General features: G+C 40.8%; 1 long non-coding RNA gene across 1 annotated transcript in view; it reads left to right on the forward strand.

Moving 5' to 3' along the window:
• LOC119856607 overlaps positions 1–16,416 on the forward strand; it is a 37,725-nt gene extending 21,309 nt beyond the window's left edge. Inside the window, exon 4 of the long non-coding RNA XR_005293369.2 lies at positions 15,591–16,416. This is a non-coding gene — a long non-coding RNA (uncharacterized LOC119856607). The remainder of the gene's footprint in view (positions 1–15,590) is intronic.
• The last annotated feature ends 499 nt before the right edge of the window (positions 16,417–16,915 follow it).

Genomic DNA, 16,915 nt, shown 5'->3' on the forward strand with positions numbered 1-16,915 from the left:
GAATAAAATGTCTGACACTTGTGCATAGGATCTCCCCAGCAGTGCATACTCTGTGGACAGGAGTATTTGTAATTGGGGGAATTCATTTAAACAGAAATAATAATGAATAATTAATATAATACCTAGCTCGTATATAGCACTTTTCGTCAATAGATCTCAGTGCTTTCTCAGAACCATAATATTTTGCACTTCCATACTGACATAGATCAAAGAGTCTCAATCAGTTTCACAAACAGAATGAGCCTCAACACCTGACAGAGAAGTCCATGATAGAGATGGCATCTCTGGTGATTCCTAACCTCGTGTTAGCCACAAGACCATCCATGTGCACACTAAAGGTAAACACATATATGCTTTTCAGCAATGTTTTCTTGAGCCCCAGGGATTGTACAGCTAGTTAAGCCATTTCCAGAAAGCGGATGACTTCATCAGCGGGAGGGATGTCACCTAGCTTCAATGGAAGAAACTTGTAGTCTAGGTTGTTTGAAGCAAATTTTGCCAGTGTGCCTTACTCAAAGGGGTGGTTCTTGGTTCATTCCTGTTTGGGTTTGAATTGTACTGAAGATCTCTGAGAACTGAACATCCCAAAGCCTTTTCTTGGATTTTGTGGAGTAATTTTGGTATGAAGTCCTGGTTAAGGGATGTGTAAGTGCCTACAGGATCAGCCAAGGAAAGTTGCTTTTGGAAGTGGAAGCAAGTCACTGTAGGTTCAGGCAGAAGCCCACCATCCCAGGCTTCTCTTCCTTTTGTTCCCATAGCCCAATGAGCCATGAGAGCAGATATTGTCCCCAACCCCAAGCTGAGCAGCACTGTGGGCAAATGTCTCTACCTAGTTTGGAGTTGCTCTTGGAAAAGAAGAACTGAGCAAAGAAGTGAGAAAGGAATTAGGGGGATGGGAAGAAAAAGAAGCCTTGAGCTTTGGAAGATATGCTTTTTGGTGTCCTCATTAGCAGGCATCTCTTTCATAGTGCTATAGTCAAGCATATCAGGGGCACAACCTTACCTTTCTGTAAATCAGAGCTGTTTTTCTACCATTGTGGCTGAAGATTGGGAGAAAGGAATGATCTGAATCCGACCTGGGAGCCCGTGCCAGGGCTGCTTTTTGCACAGACCTCTCTAGCGTTATTGGAACTCCAGGAGACCCTCCACAGAATAGACTGTTCCCTTCCAGAAAGTGCTGCTAGCTACCTCCATAGCTCCTACTACGATTTCACACATGCACATGAAATGTAGGCAACGGTAATTACAGTTCAGGAGGATGTTGTTATGTTTCCCTAGATAGGTTTCCAAATGACAAAATGAATATAAATACTGGATCCACGGAAAGAAAACGTCCATTGTTAAAATCAATCAACAGGCTTGTATCAGGAAAAAGTGCTTTCTGCCTCAACCCAATGTCATTCTTGCTGAGATTTTTAAATTGGAGTTTGCTGAATGAAGCACTCAGATTTTATTTAAAAAGTAAAGTCAGGTGTGTTAAGCCCCTCTAGCTTAGGTTTTTAAAAATACAAGAAATGAATATAGTTGTTATACAAATAAAGACTTTTAACCCCTTAGCTCCTGCAGTCTGTGGTTTCTGGCACAGAGATGATATGTCTCTTGATGTCAGGGGTTAAAAATAACTCACTGTGTAAATTCCCCATGCAGCTTGGCTTTAGGGTTGCCAATTTTGGCTGGATGTATTCCTGGAGGTATTCCATGCCTAAAATGCCCTGGATGTGCACACATTTTCTGAGGTGAGGCCAGACATTAAAACAAAGTACTTTTAAGTGAAAGAATCACTCAAAGGGTCCTGGGCCTGATGGGGGCACCTCTCAGTCATACCTGAAGAAAGATATTACCTATGGCTTGGAGACAACCCCTGTGCTCCTGACTAGCCAGAGGCCCACTGCTGAGTACCTATGTCTGTAAAGTGGAAAGACATTGCAACACCTGCTACATTTTCACTGTTTTGTTTCTCCTGTGTGCAGTGCATGAAAATGACGCTTGCCGACGCTGGGTTCCTAATCTACTGCTAAGCACCAGAGTGGTCCATATAGAGCCTGATCCAAAGCAAAGTCAGCGGAAGTCTTTCTGTTGATGTCATTGGACTTTGGATCAGGCCCACAAAGAGTGGGAGATGCCAAGGAGGCAATTAACAGTGTAAATGGCTCACATGAACTAAAACTGCTTAGTTATTCATGATCAGTTAGCTCCACCTATGACTAGGCTATATTCTACGGCTGGCATTTTTGCAGCAAATAGACTTTGCATCCGATAAGGCAGGTAATTTCAGCAGGTAGCCGTCAGCAAGTAGTTTCAGGTAGCCCACAGTTTCTAATCCACTTCAATATGTTATATTCACTTATTTGTGTACCAAAATAATATACATTTCAGCTAGCAAAAAAAATCCCCTGCACATTATACTTGCAGTTGTTCTCCTCCTTCAAGTCTCAGGAGCCATAGATCAACTGTGAGTGTTTAGTGACCTTCTGCCCGAGAGTGTACAGCCCTTGGGTGGGTCTAACTTCTGTGGCTGGCACTTATGTAGCAGATAATCCAAGAAGACACTGACCTTGGCAGTCTTATGGGAGAAATATTTTCAGTAGGATGAACTGTTCTTGAATAATTTCTTCAGTGTGGTATGTTAGACACACAACCATGGTTTTCATCCACATCGGTGTATGTTATGAGTTTTCCATCTACGCTACTGTTGTTGTACAGATTTCACTGAGGCCAACAAAAATATAAATCATGTTCTCCACCTATGTTCCTGCATTGCCATTGGACACTGGATTAAAATACGGACGCAGCAGATTGACTTGTTAAAAACATGTGTGCCAGATCCTCAGCTGGTATAAGTTGGTGAAGCTCCATTGTTTTTAATAGAGCTAGGTCAGTTTACAGCAACTGAAGATCTAGTCCAATGGATAGGACATTGAACTGGAAGCCAGAAAAACTGGGTTGAATTCCTGGCTACTGACAAGCTGTGTGATCTTGAGTAAGTAACTTTCCTGCCATAGGTCTCAGTTTCTGCATGCACTTGTGGTGATAATGATAATTACCTACTTTGTAAAATACTGTAAGATCTATGACTGAAAAAAGCAAAGTATAATTACCCCACTTTCTTACATTAATCAGTACAACTGTCTCTTTAGCTTACATTGTGCTCCAGGTACCACAGTATCTATCATCACTGCAATATTCTTCCTTCTCCCTTCTCAGGTTCTGCATATTAAGGAGGCATCAGTTGTAGTTATATGGTTAAGGATGAGCTCAAACTTAAAGCAGGGATTCAACCTCTTTTATGCAGGAAAAATCAGCAAATCCTCTCCAAAATAATAACACTTCATCTGAGGATGAATGATTTTTTTGAGAATTTACAAGAAGTTTCATCCTCAATTGCAAATCCTTTTTGTCCCAAATGATGTTAATAATGGACTAAAGCAGACATTTCAAACTTCCATATAATTAAAACTCATAAAATCTTGTGAATAGGCAATATATGAAGAATTATTCTATGATTACAGGTAATTTCCCCCCATGCTTCTTCATAGCTCAGTTTCTCCTTCAGTAGAAATTGCAGAATAATGTTATACAACAGAAAATTCCATGAGGAACTGCCCTCTTTTGAAATGGCTACCATCTTCTATCATTCTCCATTGGACTGACTGAGGCCACAAGCTGCCTTTTTCCCAGATATCCTTTGCCCCCATTCACAGGCTGCTCACACTGTTTCTATTCACCTCCTTAGAGCATAGGGATTTCCCATTTTCCTTGAGAGCAGATTTACTTTATTCCTATTACAAATAATGGGAGATGATGGCCATTTTGATGGAGTGCATCTTGAATCAAGGCAGCCTGCAGCAGCCTCATTGATAACAATATGATAGAGCAACTATTTTGAGAGAAGGCAATTCTTCAGGAGTATCTTGGAAGGAGAAGATTTTATGCATCAGCCTCTGCTGACAGACAGATTCTGAGGCCAAAAGGGACCATTGTGATCATCCAGTCTGACCTCCTGTATTAACACAGGCCATAGAACTTCCCCAAAATAATGCCTAGAGCACACCTTTTAGAAAAAACACCCCATCTTGATTTAAAAATTGTCAGTGATGGAGAATCCACCATAACCTTTGGTAAATTGTTCCAATAATTAATTGCTGTCATCATTAAAAATGTATGCCTTATTTTCATTCTGAATTACTCTAGCTTCAACTTCCAGCCATTGGATCTTATACATTTATCTGCTAGATTGAAGACCCAATTATTAAATATTTGTTCCTCATATAGGTACTTATAGACTAATCACATCACCCCTTAACCTTCTTTTTGTTAAGCTAAATAGATCAAGCTCCTTGAGTCTATCACTATTAGGCAGGTTTTTGAATGTTTTAATCATTCTCGGCTCTTCTCTGAACCCTCTCCAGTTTATCAACATACTTTTTGAATGTGGATACTGGAACTAGACACAGTATTCTAGTGATTGTCACATCAGTGCCAAATATGGAAGCAAAATATCCTCTCTACTACTCAAGATTCCCCTGTTTATGCATCCAAGGATGGCATTAGCCCTTTTGGTGACAACATCGCACTGTGGGAGCTCATGTTCAGTTGTTTATCCACCATGCCCCCCAAATCTTTTTCAGAGTCACTGTTCCCCAGGATTATGTCCCCCATCCTATAAGTATGGCCTACATTCTTTGTTCCTAGATGTATAAATTTACTTTTAGCTGCATTACATTTTCAGTTTTGAAAAATAAGTGCTAAGAGTTGTTGCAAATAATTAAAAAAATGTATTTTGCAAATGTTCCTATCTACAAACTGACAGGTTTCAGAGTAGCAGCCGTGTTAGTCTGTATTCGCAAAAAGAAAAGCAGTACTTGTGGCACCTTAGAGACTAACAAATTTATTAGAGCATAAGCTTTCATGAGCTACAGCTGTAGCTCACGAAAGCTTATGCTCTAATAAATTTGTTAGTCTCTGAGGTGCCACAAGTACTGCTTTTCTATCTACAAACTATTCACCACACCAATTTTCCATGATCTTGTGCTCTTCCTACACACAAGGGACTTCTGGTAGCTATTAAAATCCAATAAACTCTAACCAAAGATGGGGGTAGAGAGGTATCTGTGCCTCTCTGAATTTTTATGTCACCCAAATAATTTGACTATTTTAAGTCCTAATTGATAAGTACCCTTTTCTTACCTATGATATTTTAAAAACAATCTATTATATGTTATTGAAAGATCTGTATAATAGATCAGGGATTTGGGGCTCTTTGATACACTGATGTAAATCCAGAGTAATTTTGCTAGAAGCTATGGTGTTATTCCAGATTTATCCAAGTGTAATTGACAGCAGAATTTGGCTCAATGTCCATAAATGAAAATGTACCTTAACTTTCATTTTTCTCTCTAAATCCTTAAAAGAGTGCCTTTAGTGCAAGGTAGCAAGAAAATACTTTTAGTTTTATGGGTAAATTCTTGCTTTTATTCCCATTTTATATGAGCATTGTTTGAAATTACTGACACTACATTAGTGTATGTCAGGATGCATCAGCTAAACTGATACAACCTACTATGTCCTTGAGGCAATATGATATATATGTTGCACTACATTAAACATCAAAATATGTTCTTTATATAGTACACTAGCCACTGCAGACAGAAAAATGGAACAGGTCATTATGTATACTATTATTATTGGAAGCCATCTGCAAATAATCTAGTAAATCTCTAGACAAACTGTATATTTGCAAAGGGACTGATAGTGGACCATAGACAAATATGAAAGGGCTTTGCCGTGCCGGTTAGATCTACAAAGAAGACTTAGACTCAGCATTGCAATGCATAACATTTAGGTGCCTGCTACCTAGAGGAATCCATAGACCTGAATTAGGTGCCTAAGCTCCCTATACAATGTACACTTCTCCCCTTTGTCCCAGTTTCCCGTTACTGGCTACTTCTTCCAGACTCTTTGCCTAGTTAGTACCAGTACGCCCCCAAGACCTTGTCAGCTATGTCTCCCTTCACTGACATTCCCTCCTGGTTCCTAGTCCCAGACTCTCAGTTCCTCATTCAGTCTCAGTGTTTCCCCATCCCCAACCAACTGGCTCCCACTCCCGCCCATTTTCTTAATCAGCTATTCTTTTCTATATAGCTAAGGACGTATACCTTATGCTCATGGCCGTAGTATCTGAGTGCCTTCCAGTAGTGCATTAAAATGACATAACTATATATGTCTGTCAGGTATTGCTTATTCCCTCTCCCTCTCCCTTTCCCTCTCCCTCTCCCAGGTGGAGAAGTGTGTGCAGTTTTGGTGTCCTCCCTGGTCCTGCTTTTATCTCCTTTGCATACAAATCACATAGCTTCCTCCCCCACACTGCCTGGGTGCCAGCTGGGGAACTAACTGAAAGCACAGGAGAAATGCTATCATTTTCAATGCCTGACCCATAGCAGCTGGGATCAGCAATTAGAGGGTAAGTCTGGCTTCAGCCCACAGCCATGTGATGGAGCATAGAATCATAGAAATGTAGAAATGGAGGGGGCCCTCCATAGGTCATTTAGTCCAGTTCCCTGCACTGTGGCAGGACTAAATATTATCTCTGACAGGCATTTGTCTAACCTGTTCTTAAAAACCTCCAATGATGCAGATTTCACAACCTTCCTAGGTATCTTGTTCCAGCATGCTCAGTCACTCTGTGTGGTGATGACGTGTGGGTAGTCAGGAGCTGTGAGGAGGTAAAGCATGCTCAGTTGCTTTCTGAGGATGCCACATGTACAGTGTAGTCATCACTAGAAGCTGTGAGGGGCTTGAGCATGCTCAGTCAGGACAGAATCTTTGGAGATTTTAGCTGCTAAAATCAAAGTCTCCACTGAGCATGTGCAAACTGTAATTTTTTTCAACTTGGCCAAATGTGGGCAAATTTTGACAGGGACAGAAAAAGGCAATGTCCCCAGCCAAATTTCAGGGGAGTTTGACCCTGCTCCAAAGCATGAGGGCATTAGATTTTTTCAAAGAGGTCTCAAGAATTTTTTAACCTGGGCAAAACATATGTTCCCCTAGCCTTGTTCTTAGAAATAGCTGAATTATTTTGGCTGAAATTTTTTTTAAAAAAATCAGCCTGAGGCAGACACCTTGCATGAAAAAGTTAAGCCCAAACTGTTAAAATCTGGCAAAGTTTTAAGCAACTGAAAACAGGGTCTAATAATGGGAACTGTTGGTCAACCTGAATAACATGAGGCGTTACCAGCCATGGCTATAGTTAGTTTAAAGAGCAAAGATACTGGTGGAACTGAAAGCTGAGTCTTCAGGCTAAATAGGTGATTGCTATGTACCTAAGATAGAAGTTGCATTATAAAGTGTTGTGTTATGTTGCTAGTTATTTCGATGACAATTCTTCCTATTTGTACAAAGCAGATTATAGTATGCTTGTTAAAGGAAGACTCGCTTCATAATTCCATTGCAAAGTGCTTCTTCATTTAAAAATAGTTTGTCACGCTAAGAGCCAAATTATTTCCTGGTGTAACTTGAAGTCAGGGGAGTTACACCAGTCAAGAACTGGATTCCAAATTTATATTTATTCTTAGCTCTTTCTATAGAAACAAAAATGTTCTTCTATGAATATTTTTTAAAATGTCTTCTATGGCAGGTTAGTATGAAATACAATTTATAGTGACATTAGGACAATTCTTCAGACTGCCTATGACAAAAATTATATGACTCTTTGCTGGTAATTGAAGGGCTGTCTCTCACTGAGACATAGCAATTCCATTTTTTATAAGTCCTCATGGTCTGTTATTTGTAAAAGATAACTCCAGAAAGACCCCAGAGAATGAGTATGATAAGCTGAGATCTGAGGACCTGGAAGCAGTTGCTTTAGCATATCCCCCTTTCCTAATCAAATTCCTTCAAGTATTTTGGTTAACACTATATCGCATTGGAGTACAAAAATACAAATTTTGAAGGTTTTTTATTTTTGTGTTTTTTCCAAATGGTTTTAATTTAATAACCAGAATGGATACCAATGAGGAATATTATTCAAAGATAAATAAATTGTGGTTCCTGTTTATTGATTTATAAGATCACATCCACATATTACAAGGAGGGTACACATCTATATCTTCCAGCATCCAATTGTTGTTGTCGCAGAGATGCTTTGGTTTTTATTTCTCAGGAAGGATGAGTTTGCGATCAAGACACTGGACTATGAATCTCAGAAGATGTGAATTCCATTCCATTCTAGCACTGCATAAAAGATCCGGAGCTGCCCAAAGGAGGCTAATATCTTGGTACAGAAACGCTGTGAGGTGTCCCACAGTTTCACTTGCATTTGGACTGAGCCATGAAATTCAAATCCAAACATTCCCAAATGCATGGGATTTTGGTTCAAGCCCATCATAAACTGACACTGTTTCCCCTCTTTTCTTTCTCTTTGTCTTAATGATGCCTCACGTTTATATGATGCTCTTCATCCCAAAGCATCCGTAGGATCTTTATGAACAAAGACAGGAGTCTCTGCACCCCCCGCTGACATGCTTCTGGGGAGGAACACGACTACTGTTTAAGAGCACACAATGTACAACTCAGCAGTTTAGGCCAGAATGTGAAGAATATCCTGTCCATGGGAATGGCATAGGGATTCTATGCAGGTAGAATGTGGGAACTTTGCCATAGCAACTTGTTCAAAAAGTGCTAGTGGATCTTTAGCAAAACACAGGAGCTAAGGATGTTGTTTGACATCTCATTCCAAAACCAGCACCTCCGGCAGCACAGTATCTCTTAATGCTACTGGGAATGACTGGCTGGTGCTGAGCACGGCACTCAACTTTCCCTCCCAACTTCATCCTTAAAGGGACAATGTGATTAAAGGTTTCAGAGTAGCAGCACGTAGCACAGTAGTAGACGTGTTAGTCTGTATCTGCAAAAAGAAACGGAGGACTTGTGGCACCTTAGAGACTAACAAATTTATTTGAGCATAAGCTTTTATGAGCGACAGCTCACTTCATTGGATTCAACTCACGAAAGCTTATGCTCAAATAAATTTGTTAGTCTCTAATGTGATTAAAAGAACTTTAGAAAAATCACTTCCATCTGACTTTTCAAACTCCTGATGTTCAAGTGGGTTACACTCTCTAGAATCCTCTCTTTCCCTGCTTTGTAATTTGAGCACAGCTAGAGCTTCCCTTCTTTGTGAGATAAGGAAGGTGTCACACTTCAACAGTTTATGAACTCTTTGCATGATTTCAGTGTCCTCTTCAGTTTACTAATCAAAACCAGTTCTGCTGTGTATTTCTCATCCCTGGAGGGTGAAACTGTCTTCAGAAAATGAAAGCTCTCATATCTTTTAATGTGTCACCACAACTAATAGCCTGGGGACTGTAAACAAGTTTAAATATCAGAACAATTTTGCTGGTGATTGTCTGTGATTATGGATTAAGCATGCAGAATTTATAGCATCTGATCTTCAAGCTAGATTGAACATAATGGGCCAGATCCTCAGAGGGTGTTAACTGATGTAGCTCCATAGAAGTCAGTGGAGCTCTGCTGATTTATACCACCTGAGGATCTGGCCCAGGGGGCTTTTCAAAATGTTGTTCAGATAATACATGATAGCATAGGGATGATCCAGCAGCATGCAAAGCATCTCCCACAAGTCACTGATCATGCTTAGCTCTGCCGGAATCATCGGAGTTCAGGGCATTCAGGATAAGCCTTTAATCCAATTGAGGACCTTATAAATAATGACTTGTAATCATGAGTCATGTCACTTCCAAAACTTTTTCAAGAGCAAATCAAAGTGCCAGCGTGTACAAAGTCCATCAAACATATTAGTGCAGGCAGTTCTTTAGGGATGTGTGCCAGATCTTAGATGTGGCAAACCTACTGCAGTAAGTTGGGTTGTGTGTACTTGCTGCTGCTCTTGTTCAGAATCATTATTACTCTGTGTCATAGAATCACTACTGTTAACAGAGCAGTTTTACTTCAGTTATAACTGGTCTGTGCTATCGAAGGAGGAGGATCTAAGTGTCCCCCCCTCCACCCCTCATTGCCCGGTGAAGTTGCCAGTGGCTAGGAAGTCCTATAGATGTGCTAGCGGCCATGTTACAATACTATTGGATTTGGACTCTGCTATGATAACCTATCCATTTTAGGTACTCTGAGGGCTCCCATTACTGTAGTATCTGAGCATTCACCATATTTATCTTCATAACATCCTTGTGGGGAAGTGCTGCTATTCTAGTCTATGGATGGGAAACTGAGACACACAGAGGCAAAGTGACTTGCTTAAGAACACACAGGACAGCTGTGGCAGGGCAGAGAACTGAGCCATGGGTTCCTGTGTGCCAGACTAAGGCCCTAACCACTGGCTCATCCTTCCTCCCCTGCGCACAGGAGAATAAAGAGAATATTACACTTTCCCAGAGATTACATTAAAATGATAATGGATCCCACAAAATGAAGCAGGGAGCAGATTCATTCTGAGTGAGGTAATACTTGGATGACCGGGCTGTTATGTAATAATCAAGTTGTTATTGTACATGCAATGGAATACTACGTCAACAGATAAATTCTTGGATAGGGAAACAGTATTGTTATTTGAGTAAAGGTTTCTTCTTTGGTTGCCGCCCGTCAGTTCAGCAGCAATGATGGAGTCAAATGAAGACTTTCCAACATTTTCTGTCTTGTACCAGCTTCACGGCTTTGTTAATATTTAAACCTTTTTGACCTCTTTAATTTTTCACCATGTCTAGTCAATACATCCTCATTTCTAGTTCCTTGCACTCTGGTATGTATTACCATTTGTGGTATCCTTTCCGGGTCCATTCTTGACACACATTCAAACCACCGCAGTAATCTTTCTTGGATCATCTTAACAGCATTATTTCTTGCCTTAGCCATTTTCTTATCACTTCATTTTTTCTTTTTGTCATCTTGAAACTCGGCATTCCCCTCAACCTGTTCATTTCTGCAGTCAATATCTATCATTTTTTGGCATTCCTCATATTCCAACTTGCTGACCCATACAGCAGTATCAGCATGAGAGTTGTCTCATATATGCTGATATTTGTTTTTATCTAAATTTCTTTAGTCTTCCAGCTTCTACAGAGTTTTCCTAATGCAGTAGTGGCTAATGTGTAGGTGCACAAAGGAGGCTAATCTTCACAATTGTCACTCTTCAATACCAGCCCATTAAGGTACACACATTTTTCCACTTGTTCTAATTCTTTGTCTCTGAGTTTGACCTTTACCTCTTCCTCTTGCCTTCCAATTGCCATCATTTTTGTCTTCTCCATGCTGATCTTCAGTCTGAATTTTCTGCTTTCCTGGTCTACCTTGTCAGTTATTCTCTAAATCCTCTTTGGTCAATGCTATGAGGTCAATGAAAGTGAAGACTTCTCAGCTTTAAAAAAATGTTTGAAGGGAATGAAGTGGTGTAAGGCTCTCAAAAATACAAAACAGCGTGGTATAAAAGAGATCACAGCACCAAAGGAACTATAGAAGCTGCCAAGAATTGGATAGAAGAAGGAGGAGCACAGCAAGCCAGAGGGAGAGACTTGTCTGGAATGAGGCAAATTATACTAAAACTGTGGGCAGATATTTTGCTACTGCAAAACTATACCCTCTGCCTACTAGAGGGGTGAAGATTAAGGGGCTGATCCTGCCCCATATTGAATGATCTCAACTGCCACTGACAACATGGGGAGATGAGAATGCTCAGCCTCTCGCATGATCAGTCCCTACAGTTGTAAAAGTAATTTTGATTCTGCTCTCATTGACGTCAATGTTCAAACTTCCATTGACTGCAATAGTGCTAGACTGGGCCAAGTCAGGTACTAATAAGGTCATATTTAGGACCCAATCCTGTTAGGTGCTCAGACTCTCTCTGTTTCTGTCAAGAGTAGTGAAAGCTGGCAATGCTCAGCACTCCCCATACTAAGCCCATTGAATACTGTGTGTAGTTCAGACTCCCCGGGTTTGAGCCTGCAGAGTGCATGAAGGTTGTGTGAGAGCGGTGCTGAGCCACAGGGTGCTTGTTACTCATGAGTCAATCAAACTAAGGAAGATGAGGGCAGCAGATAATGCAGGCGTTTTGCTATTGGCTGTTAGAGATACGGTTGCATTGAAACTTCCATTGCTCTCGCTTTCTTCTAAGTGCCGCTCATAAGCTCTCTCCAGTGAGCAACAACTCCTGGCTGGCAGCAAGAGTAACTGACAGACCTATGCACTGGATTACATTTAAATACCTATGCCCTGACCACATTCTTTCTCTGCGCACACATTTCCCCCCCCCTCCTCTCCCCTCCCCAGTGCCCAGCTCCTATTGCTGAATGTGGCATATTTATTTCTCCATGTTGTACTGAACTACTCCACTCAGGTGAGGCCTGATCAAAGTGCTGAATACCACTGGGATAACTTCATTGACATTGAAGGGATCTGAAGGCGCTCAACACCTCGTAGCACATGATTAGCTCATTGCAGAAATCAGGGCTGTATTGAGAAAACATGGAGTGCTGAGTAGCGGCACTCTAGATCTCTTTATAAAAAAAAAAAAGGGCTTGTGGCACCTTAGAGATGGACAAATTTATTTGAGCATAAGCTTTCGTGAGCTACAGCTCACTTCATCGGATGCATGCAGTGGAAAATACAGTGGGGAGATTTGGGGTTTTTTTCCTCTTGTTGGTAATAGCTCACCTTACCTGATCACTCTCCATACAGTGTGTATGGTAACACCTGTTGTTTCATGTTCTCTGTGTATATAAATCTCCCCAATGTATTTTCCACTGCATGCATCCAATGAAGTGAGCTGTAGCTCACGAAAGCTTATGCTCAAATAAATTTGTTTGTCTCTAATGTGCCACAAGTACTCCTTTTCTTTTTGCAGATACAGACTAACACGGCTGCTACTCTGAAACTCTAGATCTCTGTCATTTTGCCAGCAGTGCTTAGCAGCCTGCAGGATCAAGACCACTACCTTCTATGATTATTTTTGTTTCAAAGTTAATGCATTTAGTGCTGCTAAAAATGAGGGGTGGACAGCACTGGCTAGCCCTAGACAGAATGGGCGTGAACCTGCAAGGTACTGATTGCACTCAATGGGAATGGAGAGTGCTCAACACCATGGGGGAGGTGCTTAGTATGTCACAGAATTGAACCCACTATAGGTAGCTACTGTATACGGCTTTGGCCCACAACCTGACATCCCCAATATTGATTTGCAACTTCCCTTTGTTCCAGGCCTGGGATTTTATTTGATTTGGTTTGGAGCTTTTATCTTGATCAGAGACTCAAATCCTGCAATGGATTTTATGTCTGGGACCAATTTCATCACTTTATTATAGGGAAAGCATCATGGCTACCAAAGTGTTTGAGCAGATGGGCAACCCAACTGATTCACGGGTTCGGAGGTGTGATGATATATTTATGTGATGGCCTGGTGTGTAGGTTTGTGATGTGGTGTCAGACTGATATGTGTTTGGGATGATACAACAATGGGAGGATACAAATTCATTCTGAGGTGAATTTATCTTAAAAGCTTTTTGTAAAGATTCTACTGAGACCTTTCAGGGCCAAGTCCTGGTTAAGCCAGCACAGTGTGGATAGCAGCAGTTACTCACAAAAGGTGCTAAGTGGGATCTCTGCTGCCCTAGGGCAGGTTACCAGAAGCAGAGGTGGGTCACAGCACTGTGGAACATTGTCTATCGCTGCTCTGTCCAGGTGCACGGTGTTACTGTCTTGTGCTTGCTGCAGATGCCTACCAGATTTTGACCCAGTCTTTCTCATCTTCCACGAAACCATGTGGGGATGCTAAGCCCATTGTGTTTATCATGTGTGTCTGCTAATGCTAGTTTGTGTGTAGAGCCAAGTAATTGTGTGTGGAACTGGCGCTGCTTACCCCCTTTCACATGGCCCTGCCAGCATTGAACCTGAAATATTGTTATAGGCATTCATTAAGAACGCACTCTGTAGTTACAGTATGGAAAATATACAGAAATCACAAAGAGTAGAGACTCATCCTCTCTAGCCAATCTCTCTCTCTCATGGCAGCCCAGCTTCCTCAGTTCCTTAAAGGCCCCCTCTATACCATATCTTTTCTACCTTTTTCTCCCACCTAGGCTCAGATCTTCCTGTCATTCAAGGCTGCACTCAGCTTGCAAGGTGTGACCCTTATGCTTCCCCTCCTGTGCTGCATGGAGGATAGAGCTATGTAAAAACCACAACAGGTGGTTAACTGGGTGTTCGTCCTTCGCCCCCCCTCTGTATACACTCCAGCATTTCCTCAGCATTATCTCAGTGTGATTCACCAGCCTCACTGAGATCAGGTCAGTAAGGGTACGTCTACATAGCAATCAAACACCTGCGACTGGCCCATGTCAGCTGGCTCAGGCTCAGGCTCAGGCTATGAAGCTGTTTAATTGCAGTGTAGATGTTTGGGCTCACGCTGGAGCACCTGAAGGTCCCAGAGCCCTACACTCCAATTAAACAGCTCCATAGGCCAACCCCCATGAGCCCAAGTCAGCTGGCATGGGCCAGCCACAGGTGTTAAATTGCAGTGTTGAAGTGTACCCTAAGTGGGTGGTTGTGGGGAGGAGACAGGAAACAGTTGATCTACAGTGCATGTTCTCCCTTCTGTTCTGTGTAAAGCCCACCCATAAAATATGCTGATTGGGCATTTTCACCACTTTGTGACACCCCCCCCCCCAGGGGAGGAATTGCAGAGTGCAGCCTCGGAGCTCAGGTAGCATGTAATCTGAACCTAGATCTTGCTGGGTCATTTTGTGTTGGGGAACAAAATGGCCCTTTCCAGGTTTGTGGGACTTTGGGGCTTACACAGAGACACACAAATGGCCCTTTCCAGAGCTGGAAAGCTGGAACTGGCACAAACTGAAGACTCCCCTCTGTAGGAGCCTCACAGGATCTGAGGCTGCTCCTTAGAAATGTCTGAATCCTTCACACTGGAGGGTCTGATACTTTTTGGTTGACTGCGCTACAAGTAACTTTTTATCTTGTATTAAGAATAAGGAAAAAAGTGAAAATGGGGCGCTATTTTGTCTCTGCTTATTGCAGTCACTGTTGTCTTCCTTTATAGTCAGGAAACAAAATGTTTTTGTTTTTCCTTTTAAAAGAAACAAGGTCTGTTCAGTTTTACTTCTCTTACCCATTTGCTGCATAGTCCTATAGTATAAACCAACTTTCCCCACCACTTCATGGGCTGTACCTTGCTGTTCTTATGCAGACAAAGCTCCCACGAACTTCAGTGGGAGTTTGTCTGAGTCAGGAGACACACTATATATGAAAGATACATTTATAAACAGTTTATAAAGTTAATACACATTATAATCATGATACAGACATGAAAATATGTTATAAATTGTCATAAGCACATCAGTAGAAACCGTTATAGGCAGTTATAACTAACCTTCTGAGTGTTGGACTATAGCATTGATTAAGCATTTATTAAAACATCTATTAATCATTTGTGAGCCCCTTTATAAACTATTTTAAAATGTACCCTTATTATAAAATATGATGGGGTAAGGACTGCAGGATTGGCTCCTATATTAGAAACAAGTCATTGTAACTAACAATTCACTTTCTAATTCTAGGTTAGCCTGAGGAGAAGGATAAAGAAACTGGCCACCAAGATGGTAATCACTAGTGGAAATGAAGAAGATAAAGGCAATCAAGAAAAGGAGAGCAAAGAAGAAACCATCCTGGCAATGCTTGGGATTATTGGAACAATTCTGAACCTCATTGTGATCATTTTTGTGTACATTTACACAACATTGTGAGCCAGAAGGCACACGAGAACCATGGCGACAACAAACATTGTAGCCTATTGACATGTTGCTTAATCAGAATTGATTCTGTACTATATTACCACATCATAAAAGCTCTGCCTGCAGGCAGCAAAAGCTGAAGCACGATTAATTTAACAAGACTTTTTCACGCAGTAACAAGCTAAACTCTTCTGTCCTGCTCCTTTCCTTTTTTATTTGGGTTTGGTTTTAGAGAAATGACTGCAATTATGTAAGTAGCAGCTTTGAAGAACTCAATCTCGGATACAAACACAATAGAAAGAGACTGAACACTATTTAGAATTACTAATGTATACTGTATACTCTTAAAGATAGCTACATAGCACCGATTTTGGGTCCATTAGGTCAATTTTTTTTCTCCTTGACTTTTCAATTTTATTTACATTGAAACTGACAGGCTTTTTATTTAGAATGAACATATGGTGCAATCATAGGAAAACAATTCTGTTGAGCAAGATCTGCCTAAAAACAACAAAATGTTGGGGGAAATAAGTGACTATTATTTTTTCTTTCTCATTTGCTTGACATTTGTGTCTGTTCATACCAATGTTTATAAATATATATTTTTAATAAATGTGCTATATTTTTAGCATGAACCAAATATTTGGAGACACTCTGGTATTCATGCAGCCTGGTTCTGTTTGATGAAGTACCCTTTGTTGACAATGGATGGGATGCTCTTCAGCAATTATATACTAATTTTGTTGGCAGCCATTTCATTGTAGTCTGGAACAAACTCACATCATGCTTGACTTGAAGTTGGAATGTCAGCTAAAAAGCATTGCTTTTTAATACAGAAGATGGAAAAACATTATAAGGTGACCTCTATAGACTGGTTGCAGGGACATGGCTCTATTTATAGAACAATGACAAATGAAAAGGATATTAAGGTATCTCTCATGACAGTTGAAAACTCATCAAATATATGGTTCTTTAAACCCCATCCCATTAAATAAGTACCTACATAGGGAGAAGATTTGAGAGTAGAGAGATCTTTAATTGAACAGACAGGCATAACAAGATCCAGTGGCTGGAAGCTGAAGCTAGACAAATTCAGACTGGAAAGAAGGTGTACATTTTTATACCTTTCTTTAAAACATGCTTTAACTTAA

Source organism: Dermochelys coriacea, chromosome 6 (genome assembly GCF_009764565.3).
Source record: "Dermochelys coriacea isolate rDerCor1 chromosome 6, rDerCor1.pri.v4, whole genome shotgun sequence".
Taxonomy (NCBI): Eukaryota; Metazoa; Chordata; order Testudines; family Dermochelyidae; genus Dermochelys; species Dermochelys coriacea.